The following is a 26,216-nucleotide window of genomic DNA, read 5'->3' as shown; positions in this document are numbered from 1 at the left end:
GAGACATGGGGAAAGCAGAGCTAGTGTTGGGTCATTACTGGGGGGGAGCAGATTAGACATGAGGTACAGTGGGAGATGGCTGCCAAACCAGCCTATAGTTTGTGGCTGCATACATGGAGGCATCACGTCATAGGGTAGAAAGGCGTTAGGGACACACTTTCTACTGGAAAGAGCCCCTCAGGACCAGGGAGATGTACACAAGCTGGAGAGAACTGAGACAACAAAAAGAATGAAGGAGCTGGAGTGACAGATAGGACAAAGAGTAAAAGCACGAGCAGGCGAATCAGAAGCCGGGGGAGTACTGTCTGAGCCAGGATGGATTAAAAACTGAGGAAGGGCTTCTGGATTTACACTAAATATATGATACCTGACCCATCTGAAGATTAGAGGGGGACTTAACAGCCTCTAGATGCCTGAAAAGTCTAGACACCAAGGAGGGAGAGGGATTGTATAGGCTGGTACAGAGATCTAGGAAGGAGGGGAGGGGTGAAATTAAAGTACAGGAAACTTTAGGTTAAATATTAAGAAAATCTTCTCAATACTGAAGATTCCTGACCCTGGGAGCAACGTGAAGGAGGGTGAGAGTGGAATCCAAGATGTGGGGTATGGAGTTTCTTCACCAAGGAGGAGGATTTCACTCTGAGAAGCCTACAACAGCTGGAGGTCCTCATGTAACCGAGAGCTAGAAGATTCAAGATAGGCAGATGGGTCAGAGTTCAGAGGGCTCACAGAACAAGTGGAAGAAGATGCAAACCCGGGCATCACATGCACAGAAGGGAAGACCAAGGCTGAAGCTAGTAATGAGACAGCAACAGAATATAAAATAAGACTTTCCATAGGGAAGAGAGCCAACAGCTCACAAGCCACCAATGATCTGGAGACAGATGTTTCTTTACTCAATACTTTCATAGAATCGAAGAACTTAAGAGATGGAAAAATTCCTATCAAATCCCATCTAGTCCAGCTCCCAAAGACCAAGGTAGGATTGCTCCCTCCAATCTATTCTTCAAGGCTTTGGATGAATAACATCACGCAAGTGATGAGGTTTCCACCACTTGCCTTAGGAGACAATTCCACAGCCTGATCAATCCACACTGAGATATTCCGCTTGCATTTCCCCTTTCTCACTTTCATCCCATTGTTCCTAGCTACCATCCTAAATAGTTCTTCTTTCCTTGGTGTATACATCCTTCAGAGTTGTATCAAAGTGACCTCACCCGGAGGTCTGTTATCTTCACACATTAAATTAGGTTATGCATTAATTTAGGCTCAATCTCCAAAATCCTCACTCTGACAATATTCCCACTGAAGTCAATGGGAGAAAGGACTGAGTAAAAGCTGAATAAAGAGCTCAGGATTAAGCCCTTTGACTGTAAGCTCTTCAGGGTAGAGTCATTGTATTCTATTTGTCTGCTAAGCACCACGCACATTTATGACGATGTGTAAATAAATCATCATGTTCCCCACTTAATCACTGCTCAGCTGAGTTACACATAGTTTTTTTAATCCTCCTTGTAAATCAGTCCCTCTAGCATTCTGATCAATTGGTTGCTCTTCTCTGAAATCCCTCCAATTTGTCAGTATTTTTAAGTATCTTTTGATGGCATTGAATATGCTAATAAAGAAAGTGGTTGGAATGGGATGGATTACAGTTGACAATTGGCTTCTTCTGGGCCTCTGTAGGACTGCAATGCTGCCACCTTGGAAGTTAAAGGACTCAGAACACTCCTTTGCTGACATGCAACTTTGTTCCTGATCAACATGAGCTCAGCTGATATGATGAAAGGATGAGCACCTCTTTGCACATGCTCAAAACTGGATCCATAGTCACACCCAGATGCCCAGACTGGCAACTCTATGAAAACTGTGCTCAAATGGACTGAGCTAAACCTGCTTTAAGCAGGTGGACAGATATTCAGTAGCAACCACTGTGTCTATTTAGCATTTACCACACTTAATTTGATTTCATGGTATTTTCTATTCTCAAAATCAAGGCAACCTCACTGGTGCAGCAAATGTTGAGCACTTGCAATGATGTCTGAAGCTGCCCTCCGACAGCACCTGTAACTGACTGCAGGTAACATCTTCAAGAGTCCCTAATGACTTAGAACCTTAAGTCCCATTTTCAAAAGTGACTTGGACACTTAGGAGCCCAGGTCCCATTGACTTTCCCCCGATCCAGCTAGCCAGTAATCTAGATTGAGTCCTTCCTTTGTCTACATCGAACATGCATGCTGCTGAGGTGGGAGAGAACACAGTGGAGCTTTATACAATGCTTTTCATACTCCAGATGTCCCAAATCGCTTATCCCCTACACTCTTTTCTTTTTGAGAGAGAGAGAGAGGTATTGTGGGGGATTCTTAATGTCCACTTGGACAACCATACCCCAGAGATTCAGAGAAAAGACTAGTAAGTTTAACATCTCCTCTGCAGGATGGCACCTTCCTAGCATTGCAAAGCAGTCAGCATCTGGGTTGGGTACAGGCTCTGGCGTGGGAGACAAACCCATGACTTTCTAGTGTGTAGGAAAAAATCTTACTACACAGGCAGCCATACTAACATGGGGCAGTAAAAATACACCAACTGTGAGCATTACAGTCTTGCTCCTGTTATCAATGAAGTCAATGGAAGTTTTGCCTTTAAATGGGAGGATCCCCAACCCTCCACTGCACTAGGATTAGGTGAAAACCTTTCACCAAACACTTCTCCAGTGTCCTACTTCTCTGCAGCCTTAAAAACACCAAGGAAAAGGGTGGCAGGCACTGCTGAAATATACATGCTCAAGGACGCTACAGCTTGATGCACCAGTGTGAAGTCAGGACCTTTCTCCCAACATCCTCTAGAGGAGGGGACAACAATGCATATTTGCTTGTGAGAAGGGGAGGATCTAAAGGTTCTTGTGATGTGGTGGGAGCAAGATCTGGACCAAAGGTGGCCAGTGCTCTGTACCCATTAGCATGTGAGCATGGTGATCAGGAAAACCGCCTACTCAGGTGCTGCTGCTGGAGGGAAGGAACTGTCACATCAATTTCACCTGCACAGAAGAATCCAGGCTGACATCATCACCTTTCTTACCTTCCCATCAGTCTAATCCCACCCTACCAGCTGTCTGTCATAAGAACGGCCACACTAGGTCAGACCAATGGTCCATCTAGCCCAGTATTCTGTCTTCCGACAGTGGCCAGTGCCAGTGCTTCAGAGGGAGTGAACAGAACAGGGCAATTTGTCAAGTGATCCATCCCCTGTCATCCAGTTCCAACTTCTAGCAGTCAGAGGTTTAGGGACACCCAGAGCACAGGGTTGCGTCCCTGATTGTCTCAGCTAGCAGCCACTAATAGACCTAGCCTCTAGGAATTTATCTCATTCTTTCTTGAATCCAGTTGTACTTCTGGCCTCCACAACAACGCCAGCAACAAGGTCCACAGGTTAACTGTGCCTTGTGTGAAGTATTTCCTTATGTTTGTTTTAAACCTGCTGCCTGTTTATTTCATTGGGCGATTCCTGTTACGTGAAGGGGCAAATAACATTTTTTTATTCACTTTCTCCACACCCGTCATGATTTTATAGGCCTCAACCATATCCCCCCTCAGTCATCTCTTTTCCAAACTGAACAGTCCCAGTCTTTTTAATCTCTGCTCACACGGAAGCTGTTCAATAGCCTTAATCATTTTTGTTGCCCTTCTCTGCACCTTTTCCAATTCCAGTGGATCTTTTTTGAGTTGGGGAGACCAGAACATCACCAGTATTCACACAAGTATTCACACAGTATTCATGGGCGTACCATGGATTTATATAGTGGCATTAGGATATTTTCTGTTTCAGTATCTATCCCTTTCCTAATGGTTCCTAACATTCTGTTCGCTTTTTGAATTGCTGCTGCACATCAAGCAGATGTTTTCAGAGAACTATTCATGATGACTCCAACATCTCTTTCTTGAGTGGTAATGGCTAATTTAGACCCCATCATTTTGTATGTATAGCTGGGATTGTGTATTCCAATGTACGTTACTTTGCATTTATCAACACTGAATTTCATCTGTCATTTTCTTACCCAGTTTTGTAAGATTTCTTTGTAACTCTTCACAGTCTGCTTTGGACTTAGCTATCCTGAGTCAATTTCATATCATCTGTAACCTTTGTCACCCCGCTGTTTATCCCCCTTTTCCAGATCATTTATGAATAAGCTGAAGAGCATAAGTCCCAGTACAGATCCTTGGGGATCCCACTATTTACCTCTCCCCACTCTGAAAACAACAATTCATTCGTACCGTTTGTTTCCAATCTTTTATCCAGTTACTAAGTCATAGGAGAACCTTCCCTCATGACTGACCTCAAATAAATCAGTCAATGTCAGACAATTAGGCCTTCAAAGGCAGCGCTCTCTTTTATGTAACATCCCCTCTCCCAGCAAGTAACTCCATCAGTGAGGCTAATGCAGCAAACAGGCTCCAACAGCTCCAGCCGCCCAGTCATGCTGATGGCATTCAGCACACCTGCCACTGCCTCAGCAGCTGAAAGCCAGAAGAAAGGCCAACCTAAGACTTCCAGAGTGGTCATGCTGGAGCTCTCAATGTCCCAATGAAATGCTCATTTACCAAACTGGAGGGGGGAACAAATTCCTTTCCCCTATTATTGCCTCCTCCTTAGGGGAAGCTCTGAGCTTTCGGAAATGTTTCAGAAATAGCATCCTGTTCCCCATCTTCTGCTTTCGATACACTAGTTACCAGGGTGCCCAGATACTACAGACATGAGTATGTTAGAAATGCCACAGTCAGATTACATTAGATTAAGTAGGGGGCCAGGAGAGACAACAATGGGATCAGACTGCCATTTTACAAAATTGTAGCTATAGTTATAGCATTGTGTCTTAGTGGTAAGTGGCACTGGTGCCAGTGGCAGTAAGAAAGTTGTGACCACTGAAGTACAATCCTACTTTTAAAAGCAACTATGTTTTAAAAAAAAAAAAAAAAAAAAAAAAGGCTCCTTCTTCCACAGCAGAGCTGTTCCTTGCCCAGCATCAGAGTTGCTGACATCAATGACAAAAGTAAGTAAGTTTCCCCAGTTTCTTGCTTCTGCTAGCTCTGCAGAGCCAGCCCAGCAAAGGGAAAGGAAGCTGGAGTCTATTAGCCTGCAGAAGCCGCACAGCTATGGGAGATGGAGCGATCTCTATTCTTAGACCCATAGAGATGAGACAGTTACCGGAGAGTTAGCTGATATCTATTCTGACTCCCACATCATCTGCAGAATCATTACATTGCAATTCTAAGATCAGATTCCGCCCTCAGTTGCACCCTTGCATTCCCACTGAAGACATGAAGGTTGCACAGGTGTAAATGAAAGCAGAATCTGGAGACAGCAGGGTTACCCAGTGTCACTAAGGGCAGCATTTGCCACGCACAATCTTTATCAGTGATGGTGATGCAGAAGCCAGAGAGAACCCAGCATGATTTCAGATCTCAGGTTGAGTCCATGAGATAGCAGCTACCTATAAATCATTTTACTTCTAAGAATATTTGACCTGGATGATTGAAGTAGCATCCTGGGCAGAGGTAGGGGGAGTGCTCCATGTTTAACAGTCACTGTGCACAGTAGACCACGTTGCTTCCATTGTGGTGCCGATGTGTTTTCACCTCCCCCACACAGCACCACATAGAAACGATCCCCACAGCTATACTGTGATCCCACTGCCCTATCACTGCTGTGACCACAATGTACCAGATCAAGCCTACTTTCACAGCGCTTTGACTTGGATCAGCTGAACCATGAAGGGGATAGAATTTATATTCTCCTTGTATATCTTTATGGATTAACCATTTTGCCCTTTCAGTTGCCAAGTGTTGACTTTTCTCCCACACCATGTTCGAGGTGAGTGAACCTCCAAGATCTAGGCCTGCTGAATTTGTAAATGCCAAACACACTACAGGAGCCTCAAATTCACTAGCCATTAAAGCTATCACATGTCTTGTCCAATTCTGACCTCAAGAAGATTTGGTGTCTCTATACATGGCAGACCCATCGTCATTACTTGTTCTGTTTCTGAGGCAGGGGGCTGTCTCCTGAAAAAACACCAATGTTTGGGGAACTGGGCAAGCTCACACGATTAGTAAGGGGATATAAAGCCTTCACCTTTAGATCGCCAATCAAGCCCTGGACAAAATGGGCTAAAAGTTGTTGCTATCTAATGGCTGCTCAGTAGCCTGGGAAATGATCTGGTGGGTTTCGACCTAATCTATAGTGGCGAGATGCCTCCATCGCAAAAACACCACCATAATTGACTTTCTGGGGCATCTCCGAGCAAAGGCCAGGACTGAAGACCACAGAGATGGAACTTTCTTCTCACTACCAGAGATGGCTATCACTAGAGAGGGAAGAGCGGAGGCATCTTGATGGAGCAAGTTAGGAAATGCTTGCCCTACTTCTTCCCATGTTGTAATTGTTTATCCACTGAACAAAAGGTTTTCAAAGCTGCAATCCAGCAACATTCACCACAGTTTACTACAACATCCATTAATCCAGAGATCTTCATCAGAGTCTCCTGTGGAGCAAAGGTCAAGACTCATCATAACATCATCAAGAGTGACAGAGAAAGGCCTGGCAGATCTCTTGGACAAGAACCGGTACTTCGAAACATCAGAGAAGAGAGGATATCACCAATACATTCTGCAGTATAGACATCAGCCATGAGACAATCAACAAACTGGACCAGAGACAACCAAACTCTACACTGGCCAAGACATTAAAAAAAGCCTGAGTTTTGCAGAGCCTTGAGAGTATAAGCACATGGTGATACTGTTCAAGATGTAACCAACCATCATAAACACACACAGGCCAGGAGGCAACCATCTCCAACTGCTGGAAAGATAATCCTAACAACTATCACAAAGACACTCCAAAGAGACAGCTCAACACAATAAGCCCTCGTTGGCAAAACGTAACCACTGTGAACTTCCACAAAGAAGAAATCTTCATTCCACAAAGAATCTCAGAGAATTTGCACTAAACAAGAGAAGTACCATGAAGCAGAATAGATGAAGAGAAGTCTGTCAGGAGTTAGTAGTCTCGAGGTAACGCTACACTGTACCACATAGGAGACGCTAGTTGAAGTCTCAGATTCATCCTCTTGTCCTATGCATTGACCGGTACAACATGTATGAATTCCATAGAGAAACCACTAAGATGGATGAAGTCACAGTGACAACATTGTCCACTATAGTGAGGGAGAATGGACAAGGAGTAAACATTGGACTCTCCTTGGGTTTTATCATTGGCAAACATTGCAGCCTCCCTGCTCTGGTCAAAGTGCACTGCATGAAAGGCTGCACCGTAATTAGCACAGAGGGCTTGATTCTGCCCATGGCAGGTGCACAGTGTTGCGTGTATAAGCACAAGGAGATGCAGATCTTGCATCAAGGAGAGCTCTGCTACTGCCAAGTTACTCCTACCTGGTAGCTGGAGTGAGGCTAGAGACAAGGGTGCAGAGCTAAGAACCTCATCAGTCTGATGAGGATCGTACTTAAGATTACATCTTCTCCTTAAATACCTACAGTATGCCCATTCTCCGCTTTGTTACACTATGCTCAAGTATATGCATGCATATGCAGATGACTTGACATTTATTAGCACTAGGCAGGAAGGACCACATGCACACACACTAATGAGGTGCACATCTAACTAACTGGTCCTTTGAAAGCACAATGACTCAATTCTTGTGCACAATCATGGTAACAGTGTGCACAAGTTAGGTGAGCAGTTAAACGCAAGCACATTCATGAGTAGAGCAGATATCTCAAAGACACATTCTTTCAAACTTTTATTAAACACAACAGCGACATGGAGACAGAATCACATATTATTATGTGTGTGAATATATATTACATACACCCAGAGAGAAATCACTTCCACAAGAGGAATGCAGTCACCTCTGGGGTAGTATGCAACAGCTGCTTAGCAGAACACACTAACAATAGTTTGGCACAGCAAGTGAAAAATTGTATCCAATTTTGAAACTTCAGGAGGAATGTAAGGAGACAGCATATAATTAGCCCAAATTAAAAATCTGACCAAGACACAAGATCCAACACACCTAATTAATCTTACATGGAACCTGTATGGTCATAAAGTAGTCAGGACTGCACTTTACATCTCATGCAAAGAAACAGCAATTCCAGAAGCACAGCACTCCCTTACACCACTCTGGGGCCTATGGTCAGTAATGACTCAGAAAACACTGAACCATCTCTATGGCTTACTGCAGACCCTGGGATTTCTTTGGGCACTGCCCACCCATATGACATGACCAGACCTGAGCCTGCTGAGCATACAAGATCTGAGAAGAACACAGCACAAAAAAGAAAAAGAAAAGAAAATAATCCAAACAAAGAACTAATCAGTAAAAACAACCCTGGAAACCCATTACATTTGCTGTCCTTATTTTTGTAAATCCCCATCTGCAACAACATTTTGTTGGCTCGTACAGACAACACATGCTATTAACGGCTATCTGGGAGCTGTTAGATTTTAGTATCCAGTTGCCCAAAAGAAGAAGGAAAGGAAAGAAATCTCCTCCACAGACCTATTAATCTGCCATAACGAGAGTCTTCATAATTAATTTGTCCCTAACAGGTGCTTTGTAATGGTAGCGAGAGAATATATCAGGAATAGCAATTACCTCTGGTGTCAAAATGATGAGGAAAATAAATGTTCAATCATCAACAAAATACCAGCGCCTTCCCCACCCCTCCCGATGGTGGGTGACAGCACTGCACATTGGAATTACAGTGCAGTTAATTACTCGGCATGTTGTGACTGAGAATTCATTTTCTAACTTCAGATGAAATTTGTTGAGCAATGCGGGTGGGGAAGGGGTGGCGGTGGGCACCTGTCATAAGGGTGGCGGTTGTGCGGGGAGTGGCCAAGTCTGTGCACTGCTTCTTCTTTAATTATCTGCACATATGTCCCACAATTATAAGCAGTCAACAGTGTATTTATATATTTAAGGAACTTTCTTTCATTAACTGCACATATGTCTGTCCCACAATTATATTTTTTTAAAGTAAATGAAAAAGTCTCACCACAAAAGGAGCGTGTGCTGTGGTTTTTTTAAATACTTTTCTGCAAAAAAGCACTTGATTGCATTAGACTTAAATAATAATAATAGGAAATATAATGGGCTTCCAGGGTGGTTTAAAAAAAATCAGTTTTTTGAGCCATGGCTTCATCAGATTTCACCATGCTAAGCAAGCTAAAGTCTGTCAGTTCTCAGATGAGAGACCCTCAGGAGAACCCAGGATGCTGCAGAGAGTGGTGCTGGTGATCCAGTAGGTGGCACTCTTCCCTTAGGGTTAGTACGGATACAGGAAATGCTCGGAATTCTGCTCAAGAAAAGGAGCTTTGATCTGTCAGCTTGGACACGTGTGCTGTGAGCGTAATAACCTGTAGCCTGGGAGACTCACACTCGGTGAGGGAGAGGAGGAGGGCAGCTCCATATGAACAGGTGCCGAATTTTCCTTTCACCTCAGGAAACACGGGCTCTGATCCCAAGTGAAAATAAAGAATTTGGTGGGTCGTAGCCTAGTTCCTAATGACCGCATTAGGAAAAACCACTGTACAATTGGCCGTCTCTGCGCTGGGAACACTGTAACTGCAGGGTGTGCTGCAGGTCCAGACTGAGGTGCAGAGTTGAGGGACAGGGCTGGAATAGGATGGGGGTCCACAGGGCATGTCAGGATTGAGGGACATTAGCAGAGCTTGGGTCAGGGCTAAAATGGAAGGGGTGCAGGTCAGAATTCAGAGGCAGCAGCACTGAAATAGAATGGGGAGATGTATCAGCACGGCTGGGAAGCAGGCTGGGCTGGAATTGGAAGAGTGCAGGTCAATTGAGGGGCACCAACAGAGCTGTGTGCAGGAACCTTGCACAGTGTTTGGCTCTAGCCAGCGTTGGCAGCTTCTCACTTTCCTACACACCAAACTAAAAAAAAACAAACAAAAAACCACCTCCCCCCTCCTCCTGGTCCAGACTAGTCCCCACCCAGAGACGTCGCTGAAGAACAAAGAAAGCCATGGATGAATCTGATTGACACTGGCCTCAGACAGTACATCTACATAGCAATTCATCAATTACAGCTGACTCAGGCTGTAAAACTGCTGCGTAGACATTCGAGCTCGGGCTGGAGCCCGAACTATGGGAACCTGTGAGGCGGGAGGGTCCCAGAGCCCAGGCTCCCACCCAAGCCCAGACATCTATACAGCAATTTTACAGCCCTGAAGCCCGAGCCCAAGTCAGCTGACCCAGACCAGCTGCGGCCGTGCCATGGGTCTTTTATTTTGGTGTAGACATACCAAGAGGCAGGCTGCTGGTATTGCTCTGGGGAACAGGAGGAGTGTTCAGCCAGGAAGCCCCTGGAATTTGTCAGGCTGCAGAAACCTCTCCTCTCTGAGCACGTAGGCAGTTATAGCACTGCAAAGAGGGGCACGGGGCTCACTGTGATGAGGGGTCCTCTATGGAGGAGACAGTTATAGCTGACACCAGCCCTGCAGTGTGCGAGGAGACAGCTCAGACCCCTTTCTCAGCTCCCCCAGTTCCAAAGCCAGGTTTCATTAGTATTGTCCCTTGGTCAGGGATCACTGCTTCCTGCACTGACAGCAAATAACTCTCGAAGCAGACTTTGCCAAGCCGAAGCAAAGGCCAATGCAAGAACCAGGAGTGAGGAGGCTGCACTGAACATGGGGAGGAGAAGGGAGACAGAGGAATAAGGAGGGTGATGGGCAGTGGGCACGCAAGTCACCTCTTGTTGGGCTGTGGAAATCCCTATTACCTTGCAGCGGGCACAGTGGATATATCCCAGCAGTGAAAGGACAGCTTCCAAAAATCTCCTCTCAGAGCAACCCACAATCACAAACCAGTTTGCAAAGCCCAGTGCAACCCTACAATAAACATCCAGCCTGCAGAGCACAGAGCTCAATGATAATAACAGTGGGTACACGCAGGCAAACCTACAATAGAAGCTGTGTGTAGAGCCCAGCACCCTACAATAAACAAGCCAGCCTGTGGAGCTTGATGCCCTTGAGCATACAACAAACCAGCACATACAGCTATTCTTGTGCAACCCCACAACAATAAATCAGTTTTCAAATTCAAGCCCCGGGGCCAGTAATTATAAAGAAAAGTTACTTTACCATTATTTTTTAAGATACCTTTGTCAGTGACCCCTTTCAATGCACTTTGAAATTCAGCAAAGCTGGCAAGATAGTAAATAGATCTGAGATTAGGGGGATAACTCAGAAAGCTCTCTGGGTGTGCAAGTCAATCATTAAAACGCGGCTATGACCAGCGCAGAGCCTCTGTAGAGATGACCCTTGTCGCTGTGTTTCTCTGCTCCCCGGGGGTCACTTCCAAGTCACATCAGCTCAGCGTACTGACAAAAACAAGTTGTTACTGGTGTCAGCCCTGTCTGGGCGATACAGCTGTGGAGGAGGGAGCCGGTGCAGCAGGCAGAGCAGCGTCCATCAGCAGAATTTGCAGCCACAGAGACAGGGCTGTCAAAGGGCTGCAGCAACATGGGCCCAAAGACAGGTTTTCCCAGGGTTCCAAGGAAGCTGGCTGCCATCTTGGATTCACTCCTACTGGGAAAGGGTCGCCCCATGGCTGGTTTGGCAGCTGGGATTCTGATTGTAAATGGCTATTTCAACAGGAACATACAGACCCACATATGAACATACACCAGAGCCCACAGACACATGTACAAAGGCACACAAACATTTGTCCGGATGCTCACATGCACACATTTACTTACACCAACACCCTTCTAGACTGGTCACCCAAACAATTCCCTTATTCATTAAAAGGGGCCACCACAGTTGGTCGTGAACTCTCCATTTTGTTTTGTCCCTGAACTAAGTCAGCAGCTGCTGTAGCTCAGAGCAGCACAGACTCCTTCATCCCAGCCCCTGGACTCTCACTCTGCCTGGTGCAGACAAAATCCCTCCCCCACCGTGGTGCTCAATGGATGGAAACGAAGGAGACTTCCCTCAGGACAGGCCTTTCACTCCAGTGTGCAAACAACATGGCTCCCACATTAGCCCCCAGCGCCTGCCTAGGACCCACTAAGACGCCTTCAACATTCATGACAACCTCAGAGAAGTGTCTGTAAGTCACTGCCCATTACAGCTATTCCCTGGGCACTGACATAACAGGCTAAATGAAGACACTGGTTTGACAGGTAAGATAATTGTGTGTTACCCTCCAGCACATTCCTTTATCATACGCACTTTGGGGAGAATCTGATAAGGTCACTGGTTTAGCATAGCAAGTCTACAGCGTTTATCCCTGATATCCGATGCTAGCCTGGCCCCTGGTACTCAGAATATCCCAACATCCAATGCCAGCCTTGTCTCCAGCATTTATACATCCCTATTATCCAGGGGACATCATCTCAGTGACAAATCCTGAGCACAGAGTGGTTTGACTTCTTGTGCAACGTCAGTCCCACAGAGGTCTGGCCTTCCTTCAATCACGCATTATATTCAAAGGTAGCACTGCATGTTTGTAAGCCTCGTCCCCAGGATGGACAAAACCACCTCAGCACACCATGCTCTCAAACTCTCCATGGACACACAAAGGGGTACACACCCTGACCTTTCCTGGCACCACCCGAGGGCTGTCCTAGAGATTCCTGGATTTGCAGGATTGAGCCAGATCTGGAAACTTCACTGCATGGTGCCTGCCACGTCACCATCAACCACAGTCATGCTGGCTGACGCCACAGCCCTCAGTAGATTATGTGCATTTGATGATAATCATTATCAAAAGCCTCTGACATCCAGCATAACGTACATCTCCTCCTTGTTTTTCTGGCCACTCCCACCTTCTTAGTGGCACTTGGGTACTCAGTGCTTTTTCCTGGGAGCCCAATGTGTGCACAAACAGCTTAACTGAACCTTTCCAATGTGCACAACCTGTCTCTTATCTACAGTGATTTTAGTCTGGCATCAGGTTGATCAATTCCTTCATTGTCTTTAAGTCTTCACAGGCCTCCCTAGTCTTGACTAAGGTAAATCATTTTGTCACTTTGCCTCCTTTTCCAGGTGGTTAATAAATATATTGAGCAGTGGCACATTTATCAAAAGCCTTTGGAAAATCGAAAGGAATTAGGGCTGTTGGTTCCCCTTTAACTCTTTCAAAGATGCTCACCTCTGGAGGAGATGCTGGGGGTAGGCAGAAGGGATATCTCACCTCGCGGCTGAGAAGGCTCACCCACCCTTGTGAATAAGTCACACAACCATAGGAGATTTTTTGCATCCTCTGCTGATTCAGGACATCCAGAGAGCAGCAGTGACCAGCAGGGCTTTCCTTCATCCCCAGCTGACAAGAAGACTGACTTTTGCTTTGCAACTCAAGGTGCTGGAAGTAGCCTACGGAGTCTTTTAAGGTTTGGGTCCTGCACAGCCAAGAGACCCGCCTCTCTCTTTGTGCTTCAGGTCAGCTGGAACATTCAAGGCGACAGTCTCTCAGTTTCAATGTCAGGAGCACGTGGGTGCTCTCAATTCAGGACCTTTGAATCTGTAAGTTGTTTCCCCTATCACTCTGACAAATCTCAACCTTGCTGACCATCAGGTCACGTTCCAAGGCCTATCTGTTTTCTCAAGCTTTTCCTTGGGTGGAGGAATGTTGGAAGTGGGGTCTGTAGATTTCAGTGGGGAGTTATTATTGCAAGCTGACATTGGTAGCTTTTGGAGCATACACTGAGTTCAGGGCAGGTACATTTTTATGAACTCAGGATAAAACAAAAAAACACAGCCTTGAGAAGCATGACTTACCCTTACCAGCACTGATTTGCCCCAGCTATCTTTATGATTCTCTTAGCTATTGTTCCCAGCCTGAAATCATGGAATCATAGAATATCAGGGTTGGAACGGACCTCAGGAGGTCATCTAGTCCAACCCCATGCTCAAAGCAGGACCCATCCCCAGTTTTTGCCCCAGATCCCTAAAACTCTTGGGTTTACAATTCTCAAGCCAACTTTGGTTTCTAGTTTTAAGATGGTGTAAATGGGCCCTCACCTCCTGAGCACCTCTGATCAACGGCATGCAGTACCACAGTCCTTTTCTCCCCCCTAGTGCTCCTGCAGGTTGCCAGATGTCTTTGGTGGGTCTTCAGTGGCTTGGCCCTCAGGCCAAGCCACAGAGGTCAAGTGAACCCCTTCCAGGGTTCTAAAGAGTCCAATAAACAAACAGTCCCTTTGCCCTTGGTAGGGTCTTCAGCCTCAGCTCTGGGCCCTTTAAATTCAGCCCTTTGTTTGGGCTCCGAAATAAGCCCTGCCCCCTTTTCCGGTTTATGCCACTTTTCCTGTGGTGGTAGGGGAACCCAAACCCACTCACGACTCCAGGTTCCAATCCAGGGACCCAATCAACAGCAGCCACGTGCTACTCACCTCAATCTTTTACTGATAACTCACTGGGCCTCTTCCTGCTGGGCCCTTTTGTCTCCATCCCCTCCACTGGCCAACATCCTCAGGCCCTTCTCCCTTTGCAATATCAGTGTAAGTTCATCTAGCCATAAACTCTGACTACCTGCCAGGCTCCTTTGGCCCGAGAGCACCACCCATTTTCATTCCTCTGCTCCGAGCCAGGAACAGACCTGCTAAGGCCAGGCAACTCTTGTTACCTGAGCCAGCAGGGCCATGATTGACTGTTGTTAATGCCTTTAGCCCTTGGAGGACCAGGTCTCTGGTTTCCAAAATAGCTGCTCTAGAAAGTCCACTCTAGGTATGCTTGGAGGACCCATATTTGCTGCTCTTTTCCTCAGAGCAGGGTGTCATAGGACAGTGAGGGCCCCACCAGGGAGCTGCAAAGGCCGAATACACCCACAGATGGATACACCACTGGCCACCCTCTGGGTCTTTTGTTTTAATAGCTGATTTCAAATAAGCCACACACTGCCAGGAGTTCAGCCATTTGGGTCCTCAGTTCCTTCAGACAGATGTCATCTGTTCCTGGGGCCTGATCCAAAGCCCACTGATGTCAGTGGAACAGGCCCATAGTCACTGACTGCAATTTAAATTTCTCAGGTAGTTGCATCATCTGTCTTGTTTTTGATGCCCCTATCTTTAACAGTCACTCCTTGAATAAACCAGAAAATGTATTTGCACCCTCCTACTCTGGGGCGAAAACCAAGGTAAAGAAATGAAGCTCAACAGCGGTCTTTTTCAGGGCAGGAACAATCTCCCAAAGTGTGTACATCACTTAGTACAATGGGATCCTTATCTCAGATGGGGTCTCTAGGTGCTGTCAAAATACAAAAACAACAATAGTAATAAACACCTCTTTCTTCACTCTGATTGCTCCCTTTACATGCAGGAGTTACAAAAGGATCCATGGATTCATGCACAGGCTTTCTGCAGCTTGTCCTTCAAGAATGTCTTAGTGCTTCCGTTCCTACATTTGGCTAGATGTTCCTCAAATTTCCTCTGGCTATTATTTACCTTTAAGAAGCTGTAAGGAAACAAAGCTACCAACAGTCTGTGATCCAACAGTGAAGGAACAGCCCCACCTGGAGGCAAGAAGCAAGAACGTGTGTGAGACACAGCCCCATGAGGGTACGGGGAAAAAGAGAGAGAAAATCACAAACGAGCCTGCAGATAATCAACAAATCAGACAGTGTCAGATGGCTGAATGATCCAGTGTGTGAGTGACATGTTCACAACCTGCTCCTAGATTCCTACTGCTGGAATGATGTCCAATGACCAGTTCAGACATGAAGGTGCAGGACTAGGAAGCCAGGTGCAGACTAAATGAGGTGCTATTTACTGCCTCTCACCTTCCTCCTCTCCTCCCAGGAAGTGACAATGGACCAGACCTTTTCTCTGAACAAAACACCTTAAAGTGCATAAGAATGTTCAGCTAAGCCCACAACCTGATTGGATTGCTATCTCTAGCACTTCAGAGTTCAAGACCAAAGTAACAATCACATAATGGGTAAGTCCATTGATGGGACTGAAAATGGGGAGGAGTATCTTATTATAGGATTTATTTTAGCATCTGTTACATTTTCAGTGTAAAGTTCTAATATTTTCCACGTTGGCAGGTGGTTCACTAGACTGTAGCACTCACACCCACACAGAGTCCTCAAACCACCAGCTGGCCATTCTACATTGGAGCTGGCCATGCGACAGCACTCACTGATGATGAAGAGGAGACATAATGGGGAGTACATAATGTGGCAACTGGCTGGCTCAGATGTTGTGGATGGGATATAATGCTTTTTGCCCTCTCTGTCACTGCTTCCAAGCCAGTTCACCATCCAAAGGCAGTTTGGTCTCACAGAAAATTAATTTGAGGTTCGCAGACCAGTTCACCACAAACAGGTTTTTTTTGTAATGTTCTCACATGACCATACCAACTCCCTCCTCAGCAGCTGACATGGGCCATGGAGACTCAACTCACCTCACACCGTAGAGAGGGTACCTTCAGCTAATAGAGGAGATACACTGGCAGGGGATATCTGTGGAAGGATCATATGCTCATGAAGCTGCAGGGGATGGTGCATCATGGATTCCTTAACAGAGCTGTTCTGGAGCAGCACCATGAAGAGCTCCTTGGAATGTCCCTTAGCAGGTGCAGGTAAAGCTTCAGTCTTTAAACTTCCAACTGTTACAGAATCACAAAAACTTATCATAGACATGGGCTCCTTCTCCAGCCTGAACCATCTGCAAGTCTTAAGCCATTTTTACACACATTTCCCTCTTCCTTCCAGAGACAGGAGGCTCCAGAAATCTGGCCACTACTCCGAATGCCAATGTCCTCTTTATAAATGCCTCCCTCATTCAAGAGACAAACACTACAGATTCCAGAAATAGCCTCCCAGGAGCAAGAGCTCTGTATTTCATATAATGACAGCAGAAGGTGGAAGCTTCCAACTAATTGCCCAGGTCCAATAACCAGCATCTTGACTGAGGACAACATCCCAATTCTGCTCTCAAAGGTAATTAACCTCCTCAAATAATTTTTCCCTGACAAAGCAATTCTGAAGCCAACACAGTTAATTCATGGACAGATTCTAAATATGACCAGAGACTTCCTAAGTGCAGATCCCTTCCCTCCTCATCTTCCACTGCACCCCCTATTAACATATGACGACATCCATGTCCTCAGCACCCACATTTTACTAAACTCATGGGTCATGGGATTTTTGTCCTATTCAAGCCTGTCGACTGTGATGGGTTCCCGCTGGGGTGCCACCTGGAACTGGAGTACCACTGAGCCCTCTGACCCACCAGCCCGGGCTTCCTCTCACACTAAGAACATAAGAATGGCCATGCTGGGTCAGACCAAAGGTCCATCCAGCCCAGCATCCTGTCCACCGACAGTGGCCAATGCCAGGTGCCCCAGAGGGAGTGAACCTAACAGGTAATGATCTAGTGATCTCTCTCCTGCCATCCATCTCCACCTCTGACAAACAGAGGCTAGAGACACCATTCCTTACCCATCCTGGCTAATAGCCATTAATGGACTTAACCTCCATGAACGTATCCAGTTCTCTTTTAAACCCTGTTATAGTCCTAGCCTTCACAACCTCCTCAGGCAAGGAGTTCCACAGGTTGACTGTGCCCTGAGTGAAGAAGAACTTCCTTTTATTTGTTTTAAACCTGCTGCCCATTAATTTCATTTGGTGGCCCCTAGTTCTTATATTATGGGAACAAGTAAATAACTTTTCCTTATTCACTTTCTCCACACCACTCGTGATTTTATATACCTCTATCATATCCCCCCTTAGTCTCCTCTTTTCCAAGCTGAAAAGTCCTAGCCTCTTTAATCTCTCCTCATACGGGACCCGTTCCAAACCCCTAATCATTTTAGTTGCCCTTTTCTGAACCTTTTCTAATGCCAGTATATCTTTTTTGAGACGAGGGGACCACATCTGTATGCAGTATTCAAGATGTGGGCGTACCATGGATTTATATAAGGGAAATAAGATATTCTCCATCTTATTCTCTCTCCCTTTTTTAATGATTCCTAACATCCTGTTTGCTTTTTTGACTGCCACTGCATGGATGTCTTCAGAGAACGATCCACAACGACTCCAAGATCTTTCCCGATTAGTTGTAGCTAAATTAGCCCCCATCATATTGTATGTATAGTTGGGGTTATTTTTTCCAATGTGCATTACTTTATATTTATCTACATTAAATTTCATTTGTCATTTTGTTGCCCAATCACTTAGTTTTGTGAGATCTTTTTGAAGTTCTTCACAGTCTGCTTTGGTCTTAACTATCTTGAGCAGTTTAATATCATCTGCAAACTTTGCCACCTCACTGTTTACCCCTTTCTCCAGATCATTTATGAATAAGTTGAATAGGATTTGTCCTAGGACTGACCTTTGGGGAACACCACTAGTTACCCCTCTCCATTCTGAAAATTTACCATTTATTCCTACCCTTTGTTCCCCATCTTTTAACCAGTTCTCAATCCATGAAAGGATCTTCCCTCTTATCCCATGACAACTTAATTTACATAAGAGCCTTTGGTGAGGGACCTTGTCAAAGGCTTTCTGGAAATCTAAGTACACTATGTCCACTGGATCCCCCTTGGCCACATGTTTGTTGACCCCCCTCAAAGAACTCTAATAGATTAGTAAGACATGATCTCCCTTTACAGAAACCATGTTGACTTTTGCACAACAATTTATGTTCGTCTATGTGTCTGACAATTTTATTCTTTACTATTGTTTCAGCTAATTTGCCCGGTACTGATGTTAGACTTACCAGTCTGTAATTGCCAGGATCACCTCTAGAGCCCTTCTTAAATACTGGCGTTACATTAACTATCTTCCAGTCATTAGGTTCAGTAGCTGATTTAAAGGACAGGTTACAAACCATAGTTAATTGTTCCGCAATTTCACATTTGAGTTCTTTCAGAACTCTTGGGTGAATGCCATCTGATCCCGGTGACATGTTACTGTTCAGTTTCTCAGTTAATTCCAAAACCTCCTCTAGTGACACTTCAATCTGTGACAATTCCTCAGATTTGTCACCTACAAAAGTCGGCTCAGGTTTGGGAATCTCCCTAACATCCTCAGCCGTGAAGACTGAAGCAAAGAATTCATATAGTTTCTCTGCGATGACTTTATAGTCTTTAAGTGCTCCTTTTGTATCTCGATCGCCCGGGTCCCCATTGGTTGTTTAGCAGGCTTCCTGCTTCTGATGTACTTAAAAAAAACATTTTGTTATTACCTTTTGAGTTTTTGGCTAGCAGTTCTTCAAACTCCTTTTTGGCTTTTCTTATTACACTTTTACATTTAATTTGGCAGTGTTTATGCTCCTTTCTATTTACCTCATTAGGATTTGACTTCCACTTTTTTAAAAGATGCCTTTTTATCTCTCACTGCTTCTTTTACATGGTTAAGCCAAGCCACGGTGGCTCTTTTTTAGTTCTTTTACTGTGGTTTTTAATTTGGGGTATACATTTAAGTTGAGCCTCTATTATGGTGTCTGTCAAGGTTCCTTCCCCACACTGAACTCTAGGGTACAGATATGGGGACCTGCATGAAAACCTCCTAATCTTACTTTTAGCAGCTTAGGTTGAAACTTCCCCAAGGTACAAACTATTTTACCTTTTGCCCTTGGACTTTCGCTGCCACCACCAAACGTCTAACACCGGTTACTGGGAAAGTTGTTTGAGAACGTCTTTCCTCCCAAAATCCTCATCAAAACCTTGCACCCCCCTTCCTGGGGAAGGCTTGATAAAAATCCTCACCAATTTGCATAGGTGACCACAGACCCAAACCCTTGGATCTTAAGAACAATGAAAAAAGCATTCCGTTTCTTACAAGAAGAATTTTAATATAAGAAAAGGTAAAAAGAATCACCTCTGTAAAATCAGGATGGTAAATACCTTACAGGGTAATTAGGTTCAAAACATAGAGAATCCCTCTAGGCAAAACCTTAAGTTACAAAAAGACACAAAAACAGGAATATCCATTCCATTCAGCACAGCTTATTTTCTCAGCCATTTAAAGAAATCAGAATCTAACGCATATCTAGCTAGATTACTTACTAAGTTCTAACACGCCATTCCTGTTCTGTCCCCGGCAAAAGCATCACACAGACAGAGAGAGAGGCTTTGTTTCTCCCTCCCCCGAGCTTTTGAAAGTATCTTGTCTCCTCATTGGTCATTTTGGTCATGTGCCAGCGAGGTTATCCTAGCTTCTTAACCCTTTACAGGTGAAAGGATTTTTCCTCTGGCCAGGAGGGATTTTAAAGGTGTTTACTCTTCCCTTTATATTTATGACAGTGTCTTTGAAAAGTGTCCATGCAGCTTGCATGGATTTCACTCTATTCACTGTACCTTTTAATTTCTGTTTAACTAACCACCTCATTTTTGCATAGTTCCCCTTTCTGAAATTAAATGCCACAGTGTTGGGCTGTTGAGGTGTTCTTCCCACCACAGGAATGTTAAATGTTATTATATTATGGTCACTATTTTCAAGCAGTCCTGTTATAGTTACCTCTTGGACCAGATCCTATGCTCCACTCAGGACTAGATCGAGAGTTGCCCCTCCCCTTGTGGGTTCCTGTACCAGCTGCTCCAAGAAGCAGTCATTTAAAATATCGAGAAATTTTGTCTCCGCATTTTGTCCTGAAATGACATGTACCCAGTCAATATGGGGATAATTGAAATCCCCCACTATTATTGAGTTCTTTATTTTGATAGCCTCTCTAATCTCCCTTAGCATTTCATCGTCACTATCACTGTCCTGGTCAGGTGGTTGATAAAAGATCCCTATTGTTATATTCTTATTAGAGCATGGAATTACTATCCACAGAGATTCTATGGAACATGTGGATTCATTTAAGATTTTTATTTCATTTGATTCTATATTTTCTTTCACATATAGTGCCACTCCCTCCGCCCCCCCCCCCCCCCCGCATAACCTGTTCTGTCCTTCCGATGTATTTTCTAACGTAATCACACCCCGGAATGACTGTGTCCCATTGATTGTCCTCACTCCACCAGGTTTCTGTGATGCCTATTATATCAACATCCTCCTTTAACACAAGGCACTCTAGTTCACCCATCTTATTATTTAGACTTCTAGCATTTGTGTACAAGCACTTTAAAAACTTGTCGCTATTTGTCTGCCTTTTTCTGTTCTGTCAGCACTGTGCTGCTGTGACAAGCTGCAAAGCCCTCCAAGCTTGCACTTTCACCAGCATTCACACAGGTAGGGACACACCCAGCTGCAATTACATGCAGGCTCTCCAACCACTAGCCTCCCAGCCTGGGACCCAGAGCAGTACTGTACTGCCCGGTCAAATCTGGCCTGTATATGGGTTTAATACCCGTTCCACCTCTCCCTCAATGTGAAGAGGACATGCACACTTGTGATAACCAAGCTGAGATATTCCCCAGACACCTTAGTCAAACGCACATGTTTAATAAAACATAAAATAAGTTTATTAACTACAAAAAGATAGATTTTAAGTGATTATAAGTGATAGCAAACAGATCAAAGCAGATTACCTAGAAAATAAACGAACAACGCAAACTGATCTTAACATACTAGATAGGTAAGATATGAATTAACAAATTCTCACCCTGAGTGATAAGCAGGCTGGCAGATTCTTAAGGCACAAGCTGCCTTTGCTTTGCAGCTGGGGTTTCCCAGGTTTTCATACATAGGCTAGAAATCCCTTTAGCCTGGGATCATTACTTCCCCCTGTTCAGTCTTTGTTCCTTAGGTGTTTCCAGGTGTGTTGTTGTAGTGAGAGTGAGGTACCATCATGATGTCATTTCCCCCTTTTATATCTTCTTCCCACTTGCTGGAAAGCTCTTTAGCTGTGACCTGGGTCAAACAGTTCCCATTGTGTAGTGCTATCTCTGAGAGGTTTCTACTGTACACAGTTCCTGGGGTAATCCTTGTGCTTGTGTGCATTTCCTCAATAAGCCATTAACATTGTTTGGCCTTTTTACTGTTGTACCTGAAAGGCTGCTTGTGGGTGTTTTCAACCTCACAATATGTTTCAGTAAAACATACACAGCCAAACTTCATAACTTCACATACGACAATAGTACATACATGCCAATGAGATATTAATATCTAGCAGCTCAAGACTTTTAGAATGATACCTCACAAGGCACACTTTGTACAGAACATATCCTAATTACATGACAGTGGTGAATAAGGAGGTGTCAGCGTGCCACATCGGCCATGCAGCATTTCTGTACCAATGGGCAAGATGGCACACACCTAATTGCTACTACCACCACGCTTTGATGCCAGCCCTGAAACAAACTTTGTGTTTTGTGACACCTTCAGATCTGAAGGGGGGATCTGCAGAAAGACAACAACATCCATTTATGAAGTATCAACAGTGGCACCCAGATGCTATTGTGATGAGCTTGTTCGAAATGCCCCAGGGTAGGTAAAAGAGAGATTAGAGAGACAGCGACATTATGGAGAGGCTGTGTTTTCCCAGAAGGAGAGGGAACGTGAAGAAATGTCACAATCCAGAGAAGGAAGGAAGACATCAGGTAAGAATTCACCAACCTGACAAAGGTGGCTGAGCCGACATCCCTCATCTCCCCTGTGATCTGAATTACACATGAGAGGATGAGCAGAAGACAATGCCCACTTTAGCATGTGTCCCACCAACAACAAGTTAAGCGAACTAGCAGGAATGATCAGGACCATATCATAAACCTGTGAAAGTACTGATCTCCCAGGGTGCTCCTGACACTGGACACACATATACATTTTACTAAGCATCCAGTGTCTCCAGAGCTAAACATGGCCACAGATCACCGCAACATCACTGGATCAGCACTTACTGGCATTAGCAGCAACTGAAGGGCAGTGCCAGGAGTGCCATGAGATTCCTCCCTGCAGACTGAAGATTAGGGTTACCCTGCTTGCCAAGCCACCAACATTGATTGGAAAGGTTGCTCTGGCAGGTGTGAAACTTACATGGCTCATGCCAGTTTCACTCCTGATACTGACAGCTATAAGTATTGGCAGAAGGAGTGGCAAGGACAGGGCTCTCATCTCACTTGGTTGCTGGGAAAGGGCATGGGGTACTAGCAGAGAAGTAGCTCCCCACACCTCCCGGCTGAAGCAAGGGAGAGGCAAAGAGAAGTGAGAGCATCAAGATGAGGTTAACAGATCTCAGAGAGACATGGCTACATCCCAGTTCACACTGTTGTCTCACAGAAAGTAGTAAATACTCCCCCAATTTGCAGATCATAAAGAGGTGCTGAGAACTGCCTAGCTGAGAACATTAGCATCAAAAGTGGCCCATGAGGGACAGAAAAAGAGAGTGAGATTGAAGAGGTTTCCTTGGAGCTAAGTGGGAACCTGGCTATGAGTCCCCAGGGAACCTGTTTCTTTCTTAATCTGCTTTGTATTTAATTGTTTCCTAATTACTATGTCCCTGTTTGGCCCCAACAGGCTCAGGAACTAGTGCTGCCACTGAGGTTTCCTATCTCTCGACTGAAACAGTGGGTTAACTCAGGGTCTCCTGTTTAGCTGCTGAACAGAAATTATTATTACAGAACGAGCATCGTGTTCTTTATATTCCAGCAGCACCCACAATGTACTGCGTACTGTCTACACTCACAGGCAGACACAGTCCCTGCCCCATGGAGTTGGCAGGCTAAGCGAGTGAGCAGCATACAAATGGCAGAAGACATGGGAGGAAACAGCCAGTCAGAATATATATACAATATTTTAAAATAAATACCAGCTATCCCCAAGTCACTCTCTATTGGGCCATTGTCAGTCGGCTAGTTTCTTGTAGCTTTGTTAGCTGATGTGGGCCTTGACGAGGGATGTGAGAGAGAAGGTGATAATGGCTGTTTGGATCAGTCCAGACCTGGACGATGAAACACAAAAATAGTCGTGGGAGCAGCACATAAACAGGGGGTTGAGGCTGGCATCACTGCCGGAGTAAAGGGTGGCGGTGGGGAGGCTGACAAGATAGGAGATGTCAGTGCCAGATTGAGAGCCCTGAAGACTGAAAGCCTCTGTTTATCTACAGAACAGGTGCAGCATGGGCAACCCCCGGGGCTGGTGTCCCTCACAACACTTACTGCCACCTGCCAGTGCACCATGCCCCTGGAGGGACTCACCCTCAGGCTGAGAAGGCAATGCAGTCTCTCTTGGCCACTACTGATGGCCAACAAGGGGCCAATTAGTGCCAGGTCTGATGGTGGATTTTCTGATGACTCATCCATGAGGCACCAGACTGAGACCCAACAAACACAGTCCACAGAGACCACTGAATAGCTGTCAGGTAGTAAAGGCTTTCAGTTACTACTCACCTGGGGCTGGATTGGGACCAGTGCACTATAAACAAAGGACTCTGTATGCCGTTCCCCAGTCGCACTGCAGGGTCATTGTCTTCTGCATATCTGACACTTTGCTAGCTCAGCCATCCCAAGTCTGTTGCTAGAAGGCCACGTTCCTACTTATTGTCAGCTAAAATGCTCCTCTCCATTATACTCCCCCAACAGCAAGACAAGCCAGGATACTACGCTCACTGAAGGAGTTTCAGCTGCTCATGCTATGCCTGAATTTGCTTCACAGCCTCCATATCCCTGGCTTTCCCCTCTCAGCAGCCCAAGACTTGAAGAAAATGCAGGCCATGGCACTAAGCCCTCTTGCATCGCATTGACTCATTCTGCCAAGGCAGAAATGCTGACTCAGCGAGTCTTGGCTGCCAAGTGGGGAGAGTACAGCACAGCTCCAGTGAACAGGGCCCTTTTCTGCTGCCCAGAGCACATATCGGCAAACCATCAGATGCAGCATGACAGAGGTTAATGAGGCCATGGAGACACATGGCAAAAGGTCGGAGTTTTGCAAGGGCTGCTGGGAACAGCTGTCAAACTACAAGCAGTCTGCAGCACCGGCAACTCCACCACCTCAGCTTCTCTCCGAGCAGCTACAACGCAGCCCTTCTGCAGACCCAGGTTTCAAAGGTACAGTCTTTTTAAAACACTTCTAGTGCTGGGGAAGGTACCAGATTGACAAGCCTGGGATCTGGAGGCTTCTGAGCCAACAGCTACCACTTAGGCAGCGGCAGAGCAAACTTCCTCCCATCACACTGCTCACAGGCCTGATCAACTCTAGGAGAGTTCAGTCTCCCACTCAGTCCTTGGCCACTACGCTAAAGTTGCCAACGCAGGTGTCAGTTGATTATGAGGACAGGTCGTGTACTGTGCACGCCTGTCCACTAGGAACTGAACTGAGAACCCACCACCTCTATTTGCATAGACTAATGGACAGCTGCCAGAAAGTCGTGATTTTCACTCACTACCAACCAGTGCTGGATTGGACCCAGCATCCAAGAGTGCAAGCCATAGTCCTCAGGGCTACTGGAGAGTTATGGAGATGGCACAGACATGGGCAAACAGAGAGAGAAAGCTCCAGACTCCCAAATTTGTCAATCTGGCATCTACTACGAGTTTCTTAAAGTGCATCAGTGACACTCATCTGTGATCAGAAGAGCTACAATAAACATTATTTCTTTAGTTGAAGGGGAAGGTGAGAGCAACCACAGGTTGCTCTGCAAGACACTCCTAAGCACTTTGCATTAGTTAAACCAAAATATATGTTACTAAGAGGAGTTGTGTGGGGCACTGGTGGTGGTAGTAAAGGGATGGATGGCCCAATCCACTAGCTCTTCACCTCAGGACGCTGGAGTCTAACTCCTACATGTGTTAGGTGAAAAATTAAATAGGCTTGGTAGTCCTACTGCAAAATTACTGCCTAATTTGGCACAGGTCAGCACAATCCATATTCTCTACTCTGAAGAGTCCCCAGGTCTAGTTCGGCAGAGGGGCTGCAGGGCAGGGACAGGACTGAAACAGAAGGATCTGTGGGTCAGGATTGAAGGGCACTGGCAGTGCAGGTGGGGAGGGCCCAGAACTGAAAAACAAGAGATCTGCTGGACAAGTTTGAGAGGCCTTTGCGGAGAGGTTGTACTTTATATCTTCATTCCTGTCACTACAGATGCTATTTTTATTCATATTAATTAGTTACATCAGAACACAGTGACAGAAAGCCTGGCAGCGAAGAGTCCCTTAGATTGCCCAATTACTTCTCAGTTTCTTCAGGGATGCTCTGCAGCCCTGACTGATCCCAGAGGATTCACCACTCGTCCACCATATCTGCCCCATGTTAATTCACTCAAACCTTGTGTTACAGCCCGCACCAACTAACTGGC

The 26,216-nt window shown here is 45.5% G+C and overlaps 1 protein-coding gene across 2 annotated transcripts in view; it reads right to left on the bottom strand.

Annotated features, from left to right (window-relative positions):
- ADCK1 (aarF domain containing kinase 1) overlaps window positions 1-26,216 on the bottom strand; it is a 133,072-nt gene that overhangs the window by 84,763 nt on the left and 22,093 nt on the right. The gene's annotated exons all lie outside the window — the stretch shown is intronic.

Source organism: Natator depressus, chromosome 6 (assembly GCF_965152275.1).
Source record: "Natator depressus isolate rNatDep1 chromosome 6, rNatDep2.hap1, whole genome shotgun sequence".
Classification (NCBI taxonomy): domain Eukaryota; kingdom Metazoa; phylum Chordata; order Testudines; family Cheloniidae; genus Natator; species Natator depressus.
The sequence above is the reverse complement of the archived record's forward strand: the minus strand, read 5'-3'. Positions and strand labels throughout refer to the sequence as shown.